Raw genomic sequence first — 12,457 nt, forward strand, 5'->3', positions numbered from 1 at the left:
CTGTTTGTCTATTGTATATAGGAGGCCTACTGATTTTTTTTCACTTGATCTTGTATCCTGCTATGTTGCTAAAGGTGTTTATAAGCTGTATCAGTTTCTCAGTTGAATTTTTGGGGTCACTCATTTATACTATCATGTCATCTGCAAATAAGGAGAGCTTGACTTCTTCCTTTCCAATTTGTATCCCCTTAATCTCATTATGTTGTATTATTGCTCTGGCTAGAACTTCTAGTACAATATTGAATAAGTATGGGGAGAAGGGAAAGCCTTCCCTTGTTCCTGAGGTTAGTGGAATTGCTTTGAGTTTCTCTCCATTTAATTTGGTGTTGGCTGTTGGCTTGCTGTAAATTGCCTTTATTATGTTTACGTGTGTTCCCGTATTCCTGATCTCTCCAAGACCTTTATCATGAAGGGGTGTTGAATTTTGTCAAATGCCTTTTCTGCATCTAGTGAGATGATCATGTTGTTCTTTATTTTGGGTTTGTTTATATGGTGTATTACATTTCATATGTTGAACCACCCTTGCATCCCTGGGATGCAGCCTACTTGATCATAGTGGATAATTGTTTTGATGTGTTCTTGGAGTCTGTTTGCCAGTATTTTATTGAGTATTTTTGCATCAATGTTCATGAGGGAGATCAGTCTGTAGTTATCTTGCTTTGTTGAGTCTTGTTTGGTTCAGGAATCAGGGTAATTGTAGCCTCATAGAAGGGGTTTGGTAATATACTTTCTGCTTCTATTGTGTGGAACAATTTAAAGAGTATTGGTATTAAGTCTTCTTTGAAGATCTGGTAGAATTCTGCAGTGAAACCATCTGGTCTCGGGCTTTTTTTTGGGGGGCGAGACTTTTAATGACTGATTCTATTTCCTTAGTGGTTATTGGACTTTTTAAATGGTTTATCTGGTCTTGATTTAACTTAGGTATGTGTTATCTATTCAGAAAATTATCCATTTCTTTTAGAATTTCAAGTTTTGTTGAGTAGAGGTTTTTGAAGTATGACCTGGTGAATCTCTGGATTTCCTTATTGTCTGTTGTTATGTCCCCCTTTTCATTTCTGATTTTGTTAATTTGGATCCTCTCTCTGTCTTTTGGTTAGTTTGGATAAGGGCTTGTCTATCTTGTTGATTTTCTCAAAGAACTTTGTTTCATTAATCCTTTGTATTGTTCTCTATTTCTATTTTATTGATTTTAGCTCTCAATTTGATAATTTCCTGGAGTCTGTTCTTCCTGGGCGACTTTGCTTCTTTTTGTTCTAGATCTTTCCAGTGTGCTGTAAAGTGACTAGTGTGAGATTTCTCCAACTTCTTTATGTGGGCATTCAGTGCTATGAATTTCCCTCTTAGCACTGCTTTCATAGTGCCCCATAAGTTTGGGTATGTGGTGTATTCATTTTCATTGATCTCTAGGAAGTTTTTAATTTCTTATTTCTTCCTTAATGTGATTCACTTGAGCATTATTCAATTTACATGAGATTGTAGGATTTCTATAGGTTTTTTTTGTTGTTGAAATCTAACTTTAAATCATGGTGGTCTGATAGAACACAGAAGGTTATTCCAATTCTTTTGTATCTGTTGAGATTTGCTTTGTGGTCAAGTATGTGATCGATTTTAGAGAATGTTCCATGTGGTGCTGAGAAGAAGGTATATTCTTTTTTGTTTGGGTGGAATGTTCTGTAGATATCAATTAAGTCCATTTGAGTCATAATATCAGTTAAGTCCATTATTTCTCTGTTAAGAGTCAATGTGGCAGAAGAGGTGAAAGTGGGGTGTTGAAGTCTCCCAATATTAATGTGTGGGGTTTTATATGTGATTTAAGCTTTAGTAATGTTTCTTTTACACATGTGGGTGCCCTTGTGTTTGGGGCATAAATGTTCAAACTTGAAACTTCATCTTGGTGGATCTTTCCTGTGATGAGTATGTAGTGTCCTTTTTGATCTCTTTTGATTGATTTTAGTTTGAAGTCTATTTTACTGGATATTTGGATGGCTACACCAGCTTGCTTCTGAAGACCATTTGATTGGAAAGTCTTTTCCCAGCCTTTTATTCTTAAGTAGTATGTATCTTTCTATTTGAGGTGTGTTTCTTGTATGCAGCAGAAAGATGGGTCCTGTTTTCGTATCCATTCTGTTTGTCTGTGTCTTTTTATAGGTGAATTAAGTCCATTGATATTAAGGGATATTAATGACCAGTGATTGTTCATTCCTGTTATTATTTTTAAGTTTTTGGTAGTAGTGTGCCTGTACTTCTCTTCTTTGGGTTTTACTGCTGTGGTGTTATCTATTGCCTGTGTTTTTGAGGGTTTATCTGACTTCCTTAGGTTGGAATTTTTCTTTCAGTGCTTTTTGTAGGGCTGGATTTGTGGATAAGTATTGTTAAATCTGGCTTTGTCTTGGAATGTCTTGTTTACTCCATCTATGATGATTGAAAGTTTTGCTGGGTATATTAATCTAGGCTAGCATCCATGGTCTCTTAGTTTTATCTAGTGCTGGGCCTTCTCAGATTTCCCATACCCATGTTGGCTTGTCAACAAGAAGTGTTATTTTGCTGATCTATTTTGGGAAGCCATATTGATGAGATGTAATATATGTAGCTTATCAGTTTTAAGTGAAAGTTAGTCTCTTAGAGTAAATAACTGATGTCTGATGTCCTGTTCTTCTATCTCCACATTCTCCTGGTGTTCCTTCTACTACTGTCTCTAAGCATTAGGTGTATGTATCAATTAGAATTGAGAACCTGACAGTCAGTTGTTCTCTGTGTTTTTAGTATTTGTGGATTTTTATAATAGGCTAATTCTGTTGCATAATATGTTTCTATGATGAGAGGTGAGAGCTACAGTTTTCTGTGGGTATAAGCATCAGTGTTTAGAATGCAATTAGGAATTATACTAATTTAGCCAAGTATCAATAGTAGGCTTTCCTCTATGGTCCATGAGCTTACCAGCCATAGGCAAGTGGGCCAGGTTTACAGTAGCAGTCATGAATTCACTCCTATTGAATGGTGTTTAAATACAATTATGCAACTGTTGATTACCTTAAGTCATAACTGTCACTATTGTACCTTGAAGTACATTTTGCTGTGGTGGTCATTTTATTGGTTCATAGGCTTGATAAATAGGTAGACTCTTATGGAGCTTAAACCAGAATGTTGTGATCTTTCTAAACAGCCTAGCTAGACAATTGCCAACAGTAACAATAATGTTTGAAGAACTATCTGGTCTTATTTTACTGTGGCTGAATTTTGTTAGGGAAGGATGTGTTTGAGTCTGAAAAGTCTAGATATTTATACATTGGTAAGAATAGAATTAAGATAAAAACATAATTTCAGATCAAATAATATCACAAAAGTCTTGCAATTAGACAGTGTACAAACACCTCTTAAAAAGTATTTAATGTTACCACAAAGTATGTGGAGTGTGTCAGTCATGATTAAATAGAAGCTTCTGTTTAGTTGGACATAGTCTCTCACAGGTTGTGTAATGTTAATTTACTATGATATGTAAAAGAAGCCATACTCCAGTGTTTCCTATGATTATTCACTGGTGACTCACCAAGAATACAGTTAGTAAATTTGAAGTACAGAGGCACATAACCACATGACCAACACAGCAACATTTTAAGTAACTGAGTAGACATATGTTGTGTCAAGCAAGAAGAAAAGCTTCAGCAGAGATGTGCAGCTTCTCAATGGCAGTGGCTACATCCTTCTATCCAGACACATTTGTTTCTAAGTAGGCACAGATGTAACAATGATTTTATTTTTGAAATAAAGTAGTCTTTTATATTTTATGAACTTACAAACTCATAAGATCTACATGTGTTCCAGGACACTGTCAAGATAATTTAAGTGTGAGATTTTTGTAGATTGTTTTATCTTTATTTCTCTGAATTATATTATGTGCAAATAGACAAGGAAATAAAGATTAGTCTAAATACACATGGTTTACCTATGGGATCATGTGGTGGCTACTGAAATTACAGTTATACAAAACATCTATGGAATATGAAATTTTAAAGGAAGGAACAGAAGCTTCTTAAGTTGACTGATGTAGTAATAGTAACAAACTGGTTGCAATAAGGGTGCCAGAAGTAGCCATACTCCTCTGTAGACTTGCAGATTTTAGCTTCAGTTCAGAACTCCCCTAAAGGACTTTACAAGCTGAAGGTATATGAACTTGAGCCAAAAGCTTTCCCTTGGAAGACATTTTCTTGGATCATATAAAGAAAATATGTAAAACAAAGCAAAATTCTCTCAAGGATAGTATTGCTACTTGAAATCATATCCACACATTATTGGATTTGAACAATGGTCATTAGCTGATTAATATGCATATGGGGTTGAGAAACAAAATCTTCATTGACATTTCCTCCCTCAAATATCACTGAATCTGTATACAATCTTCAGCCTCACTAAAGACCTTAAGAAAACAGATTTCTATGGACTTTAGTTCCCTGAGGTGAAAACATGCTTTTTAACTTCTGGAGTCAGAAGCCACTTAATTATTTTTCTCCTATTTAATGAAGATTTAAGGTACCACAAAACTTACAATCAAGAGTATTTAGTTTGGGGATATCTGAAAGAACTGCCTCCATTCCAGTAAATGAAATCTCATATGTGAGCTTCTCCAAGAACTTTACCACCACCTGAGGCTGAAGAAACACTTTAGATAGAACACAGCAATATAATACAGGGCAGATTTTTAAAGTCCTATGTATTTTTAACAGCTAAAGTCTGATATTTTTATTTTCAACTTGAAATGCTTTGAAATTTAACTTGCAGGCGGATTTAATCTTTGAACTTTAATATTTCCCTGCAAAGTTCAAACTGCTAAAGGGCTTAGATTCAAATTTATAGCATGTGCATGATGTTGGCATTTTATTATTTAATGGCTTTATCAGTTTTATTAATAGATTTCATAATGAAGTCATTTAAACCATTGAGTAACTCCTGACAGGCTATGTTATACCTTCTAACCATACCTAATTTGCAATGAGAAATGGAATAGAGAAATAGATTTTTAGCCTTACAGCAGAACAAGTTTGGCACCTATTTTAATGTGCTTTACTCAAATCAATATGAAAGGTAAGACAGAAAGCCTTCAATGTCCACTACTTGTGTCAAAGAAGGAGTTGATTTGAGAGGGGCAATCTCAGGAGACGCTGTACTGGTAAAAATGTCTGTTAATGAAGAATAACAATCTGATTGCTTCCCCTTTTGTGGGTCATGGCTGTAGTAATTAAGTCCAATGGGTTTGTAGCTGGAGAGTTTCTCCGGGTCCTGCCATGCCCTGGCAGTCTGACAGCCCACTTATAAAATAAACACACAGATGCTTATATTATTTAAACTGCTTGGCTCTTAGCTCAGACCTACCACTGTCTAGCTCTTACTCTTATATTCAGCCCATTTCTATTAATCTATACTTTGCCACGTGGATTGTGGCTTACTGGTACCTTACATCTTCCTTGTCCTGGTGGCTGCTGGCAGTGTCCCCTTCTCCTTCCTCTTCTCTCAGTTCTTCTCTCTGTTAGTCCTGCCTATACTTCCTGCCTGGCTACTGGCCAATCAGTGTTTTATTTACCAATCAATCATCCATAGCATGGGTTAGGAAAAAATAGTTAAGTAATGACGATGGGATAACTTGATCTTTATTTTCATTGTGTATTTCCAAGTATTAGGAATTATCCTTTTTTACTTATAATTGATATATAAAATTTACTTATTAACACACACTATTAAATAGATATACTCTAGTAGACATTTCATCATTTTCCCAAGATTTTTGTATTTTTATTGTGTATGTATCTGAAGAACACTTGGTATGGTTTTGAAGTATACAGTAATGTGTTAGCATATCATTATAGGCAATTTGCTTTAAGGTAAATCTCTAGAATGTAGTTTAAACTGATTAAAACTTTATATCCACTAAATGAAAATTCACCATTCTTCTAGACCTGAGGTCTTGAAGACTTCTATTTTTTATTGCCTGTGTGAATATAACTATATTAGGTACGTTACAATTTCAGATAGCACAATGTCCTATGAATCATCTATATGTTAGGAAATGCCAGGATCTCTTTCTGTTTCTAAAAATTTTATATTCCAGCATGTATATGGGGCACATTTTCTTTCTCCATCCATCTGTCAATGAACACAAAAACTAATACATTATCCACAAGCAGTAAACCTGAAGGTAACAACAGTGCATAGAAGGTCTGATGTCTACCCCCTGAGGGACGCATTCAGAAATGACATTGATTAGGGTTTCTGGGTTTTTGTTTGTTTGTTTGTTTTTGTGTGTGTGTTTGCTTTTTTCTTTGTTATATTGGTCTTTTTTTTCCTGAGCAAATGCTGTACACATTTCCATAATTGCCATATCATTGTACATTTAATAAAGAGTAAATGAGAAATCCAACTCATCCAATCTTTGCTAACATATAGAGTTTTGAGATTACATTGCCTTTTTCATTCCTCTCTAATGAAGTGATATACCTACTAGTATGATATCCCCTAATAGTTTATTGTAGTTTTTCCTTTTATTTCTCTAATGATTAGTGAAACATATCACAGTTCCTTATTCATACTGATTATTTACATTCCTTCCTGTGAAAAATATTTTCTCAGGCCTCTGCCTATTTTTATTTGTTTTAGATTTAAATTTACTTTTAAAATTGACTATATAGACATATCTATGTATATAGTATGATATATGATAGCCATATGAACTAATTAATTTACATATTGATTAGGTAGAATTAGTCACACAAATTAGTATATGGTTACCCTTTACATAGTAAGACACTTAAATTCATCTATTCTGGAATCCTTCAAGACTATAATGTGCTGTTACTAATTATAGTAACTATCCTATTCAATGGATCTCTTGAATATAATTCTGGCTATTTAACTGTATTTTGGATCCAGTGACAAACATGTTACTAATCTCTTCCCCAATCTACTAACCAGCAACATAGTACCTACTTTTTTTGGATAATGTATTTCATATTCAATGTATGAGGTCCATTCCTTGACATCTTCTTTATGTACTGCCTTGATTCCCTAAAGACAATGTTATCCAGGTGTACTTGTAAATTTATATTTAAACAACATTCATTAAAATAGTCTCTCTCAGTCTCTCCAGTACCCTCATGTCTCCTTCTGTACATGTACACATATGTTCCAGAAATATCTCAGTATCTCATTTATGCTAGGTCCTTTTATCCTAGAAATGTGGTAGAAATGTGGAATTGATAACTTGTTTCTATTTTGATATATGCAATATATATTTAAACAACAGTATGAGTAGTACAAAACCTTTCAACCTTAATAAATACGTTGAAACTTGCTAGACTTCCATTTTTGGAAGATTCATGGACATTTGAAAATTTAATAAAAATACACACATATGTACACACACACACACACACACACACACACACATATATATATGTATAATTTGTACCTATTTCATTTTGAAACACAATATGAAGGGAAAATATTCTTTGAGTCCTAGGACTGCAAATAAACAAGTTTTTATATATGGTGCTGTCTAATTCAATTGTTCTGTCAGTTGAGGAGTAAATAAAGTATAAGAGTGTAAGTACCAAAAATAAAAAAATAAATCAATACTTGGGAGCTATTTTGCAGTGTAACTTGGAAAAATGTGTCAGACTCAGATTGACTATCTGAGTTCAAAACCATTTTCTCCTGTTTATTGAGCATGTGAACTTGAGTAGTTTGTTGAATAACCTTTGTCTCTATCCACATCTGTAAAGCAATAATAACAACACTAATGTTTAATACTGTGGATCAGTTGAGACTTAAACTATTGAATTATGTGAAGGGTCAGAACAGTTCTTGGCATATGGTAAACAGTATAAATTTGAAGACTATTGCCCCTTGGAGTTTAAAAGCTATATCAAGGATGTCTTCATAGAGTTATTATAATACAATAAGGATGGTGACCTTCAGAACTTCCAGAGATGGCTATAAAATCAGTGTAAATAAAAAAGCTAAATGAGCCTAAGAAAGCTTCTATGTGTGGATGATAAATAAACAAAGTAAATGCTTTCAACTTTATACTTTGGAGTATATTAAATATTTTTCTCACAGAAAATGATTTCCAGTTCAGAACAATGCTTTTGAAGTACAGTTCCCATGTCAACAAAAGCACCATCAGATCCTATTTAATGAGAAACTGAAGGGAGTGTGAGCAGGGCTTCATTTTAAACAGCGTGAGTTTGATAAGTTGTTTTTACACAGGATGGTGATGATCTAATCAGGAAATGGTGCCAGAAATTACCCCTTAAACCCAGTTTCTGGAAAAAAAAATTATCGCATAAATTTATTAGGAAAAGCAAGATTAATAATATCTTTTCCTTAGTTCTTCCTAAGTTCATGAAACAAACAACACAATGCATGCTAAAATAGCTATTGAGTCTGTCGTGAAGACTTGCTAAGTAAGAAAGTAAAGCAAAAATCTCTCTCAGTAATTCGTCTAAATGACTGAGATATAATTGTGCTCTATTTGCTATGCATTTCATTTTGAAGCTTCCCTCAGTAGTGTGAAATATTTAGCGGTGTGTGTGTGTTGATTTCGAGTACATATGTTCTCAATGTGCCTACAGTTGAGGAGGTCCGAGTTTGAACTAAGTTGTCTTCCTCAAGTGCTATCCACCTTATGTACTGAGACAAGGTCTCTCAATATCCTAGAACTTTCCAGTTTGTTCAAGGATTGATTTCCTTTCCTCCACTTCCCCAGCAATAGGATGACTGGTGCACACTACCAAGTAGCAAGTTTACATGAATGTTGAGGATCCAAAATAAAATCCTCATGGTTGCCAAGCAAGTTCATTACTGACTGAAGCCCTCAACTTTGAGATTTTACTTTCTAGGCACTATACTGGTGGGGATGCTTATCAATATCCTCACTTCAAAAAATTCAGGATTGGGCAGTAGTTGCAGTTCAGTGTAAAGTGCTTTCTTACTATGCACAAAGTTCCAGATTTGACACAAGCACTTAAAAATGAAGTACTTATTATTTCATTTAATACTTAAGTAAATTAACATTGTTACAGTGTCAGGGAGACGGTGGAGTACACCTGAACAGTGTGGAATCAAGATACATTTTCTCCTGCATTCTGCAAAAAAGTTCTGATACAAGTTAAAAAATGAAAATTTTTGTCTATTTTTAAAATCCTATGTTTCAAAATGTGCTTTATTTTAACCTATACCTTTTATTACTATTATAAATTAATCATGTTTTAATTTTATTTCCAAAGTGCAATATTACTTCCCACAGTTTCTATGGGAAGTCGAACCAAGCAACAAACATCCTTTGCATTTGAAAAAAAGTATGTAGAAAATTACTAAAAGTACGATTATAAATAAGAATGTAATTTTCATTTATAAGTAGAAAAACAAAATAATGTCTAGTAAAAGTGATTACCCATGTTCAAACGTTTTAGGCAGAAAAAAATTGCTTTCAATGATATAATATTTAAAGAGCATTCCAAAATATACACACACATTACAGTGTTAGCATGAATATTAGAGTTTTTCCAGATGGGTGATTCTGAAGAATCGTAGCCATTACATTTTAGAGCCCTTTGTCGTCTCTTCCAAATATGCTAGTGATATTAATGAAAGCTTCTGGTTTTACCTGAAAAGCCTCTTAGAAGTGTGAATGGTCAATTGTCTCAAGAAATTGTACTTTCTTTTTTTTCCCCTTCCTTTTTAGGGGACATTGGTTTCAGCAATCAACAATTATTTTTCAGAGAAAGTATGAGAAAAAAATAGGCTTCTTCAAATATGAGTTATTTTCAAAACTCTACTTTTGAATACAATTTAAAGTAATTGTTCACTGCTTATTTGAGTAATCTTAATTTTGTTGCAAACATGTAGGAACAAATAGATTGAATCATAAAGAACATTGTTAAAATGAGTTCTTTATGGTGGGCATGTCACAGATCAGACTTACTAGTGTATGAGCAGATTACATAAGACACGGGGCAAACATTGTTTAAGAAAATATGCCCAGTTGAGTAGTCTGGACTGCATACACAAGGGCAAATTTCCTAATGTGATCTTACCTTCTGACTACGTTAGTCACTGCCTCATATAGTCATAGAATGAGGGAACCAGAGCTAGACCATGTCTGTAAACCTCTTATATTCTATCTCAGCTTTCACTTATGCTTGCATGAAAGCTGGAATCATGAACTTCGAGGATCAGAACAGACAGAGATTGAATTTTTCTAAATTATCTGTGCCTTATTAGTATGCAGATGCACACTCTACTAATTGGTTTTATAAAAGGGCATTGTCAAAATTTTGTATCTAATGAGAGTCCTACAGTACACTTCAATATAAATCTAAAGTACACATTAAGTGGAAAACTTAGATGCAACTTTGCTGATTTACATGCAGACTACTACTCTAAATGCACAACATATATCCAAAGGCATTATTTAAAAATATTTTTCAAGTTAAAAACAAATATTGACATCTGGCTTGATAGCTGTTCCCTTTTAATCATTTTTCAGTAATGACTCATGAATATAAAAAATATTCCTGTGATACATGTTACAAAACTATCTCTCGAAATATATCCATCTGAAACAAAGTAAAACATACAGTGAAAAAAGTTCGTAATGAAAAGTCTTGGGAAGCACATTGTTAATAAATATGCAATGACTTTTGGGAACTTAAAAACACAAATGATTTCATAGAAAAATAATGCTCATGTAAAAGTAAATGAAAATAAAACAAGTTTTGCTTCTTATTTAAGTAAATTATAGGAAACTTAATAAAAGCACTAATCACATATTTATTTTTATTTAATTATTCTTTATGTATTTGGCCCGTATATATGTTGGTGTGCTGTGTATGTGGTCAGTGTCTGTGGAAGCCTACAAGAGACAAAGGATCCCTGAGAAGAAAGTTACTGATTGTTGTGAGCCATTATGCAGATGACAGGAATAGAACATGGGTCTTAGGGAAGGGCAGCCATTGCTTTAAACTAATGAGTCATTGCTCATGTACCTAGAGCAATAACTACAAATATGAAAATATAAATTACATAATTCCGCACTTTTTATCATTTACTACTTCTAAATAACTAGATGAACTTTCTACTGTTTCTGAAACTTACTTTTTCATATGTACAATGTAAATGATGTCCCTCTTCATCATACACACAAAATGCACACTTCAATAGACCATGGGGATTTAGCTCAGTGGTAGAGCCCTCGCCTAGCAAGAGCAAGGCCCTGGGTTCAATCCTCAGCTCAAAAAAACAAACAAACAAACAAAAACTAAACTATTGTTTGTCCTCCTTTATCCAGACTGTTGAGATTTTTATCTTAACTTAGAATTTTGGGAAAAATACTGTACCCACAAACATCTACAAACAATATAATAAATATATTAATTTTCTATAAAGGTTTTAAATATATATATATATATATATATATATATATATAAATTCATTTACTCTAAGTGAAATGTTTCCATGGAAACCTAACAAAACAATGCAACAGATTTTTCTCTTAACAAATATTGAAAAATTCCATGTTTAGATATAACTTTCATATATGACAAGAAAATAGATAAGGCTTGCTTACATTTTATTATAACTCCTTGTTTTCAACTTAGTAGATAATTTTACTGATATACTAAAACTTTTTCAGAGACAAATCACAAATAATCATGATTTATTAGGAGAAATTGCATCCACCAATTAAGTAAATTGAAGTAACTCACAGCTGTGTATTCTCAGTCCAAATATTTTATTTCATCATAATCATTTACCAAAGTACCTGAGGAATCATGATACAACATGGAAAGAGTGATACATAGGGGAAGGTGAAAATTCAAAAGTGGAAGGTCCAGTCGTAGCTCCTTAAGAGTCAATCCCTATCAAGATTAACAAAAAATGGAAAGGGTTTCAATTAGGGTGAAGCCTGTACTGAGTGTATGTTGTGCTCTTCCACAGGAAGCCACTTACACAGGTCAACTCATAGAATAGTTTGCTCACATATGTTCCTAAAGGAATCCAAATGTTGCACTCTTATTAGTCATCAGCTTTTGGCATTAAAAGACAAAGTAAAGGTCCTCTGAAGAAGTGTAAGCCACTTGGGGGAAGTTAGATCATTAGGGTGTCCTCCTCTGTTCTTAAGGAGAACATCCTGATTCTAGCCTATTTCTCTCTTTCCCTTCGCACTCTCTTTAAGTAAGCAATGGCTCCACCACACACTTCCCTGTAATACACTTTGCAACCACCAGCCCCAAGCAGCAGTGCCGAGAGGCCACACTGAATCCCTCACACCATGAGCCAACAGAACATTTCATCATATTGAATTGTTTGTTGCAGGATTTTGTCACATTTGACAGAAAGGTTGTATAACATGGTGTATCATTATCCAAAGATTTTCAACAAGTGCTTCTCCCATTAACTTTTTAAC

Source organism: Onychomys torridus, chromosome 16, assembly GCF_903995425.1.
Source record: "Onychomys torridus chromosome 16, mOncTor1.1, whole genome shotgun sequence".
Taxonomy (NCBI): Eukaryota; Metazoa; Chordata; class Mammalia; order Rodentia; family Cricetidae; genus Onychomys; species Onychomys torridus.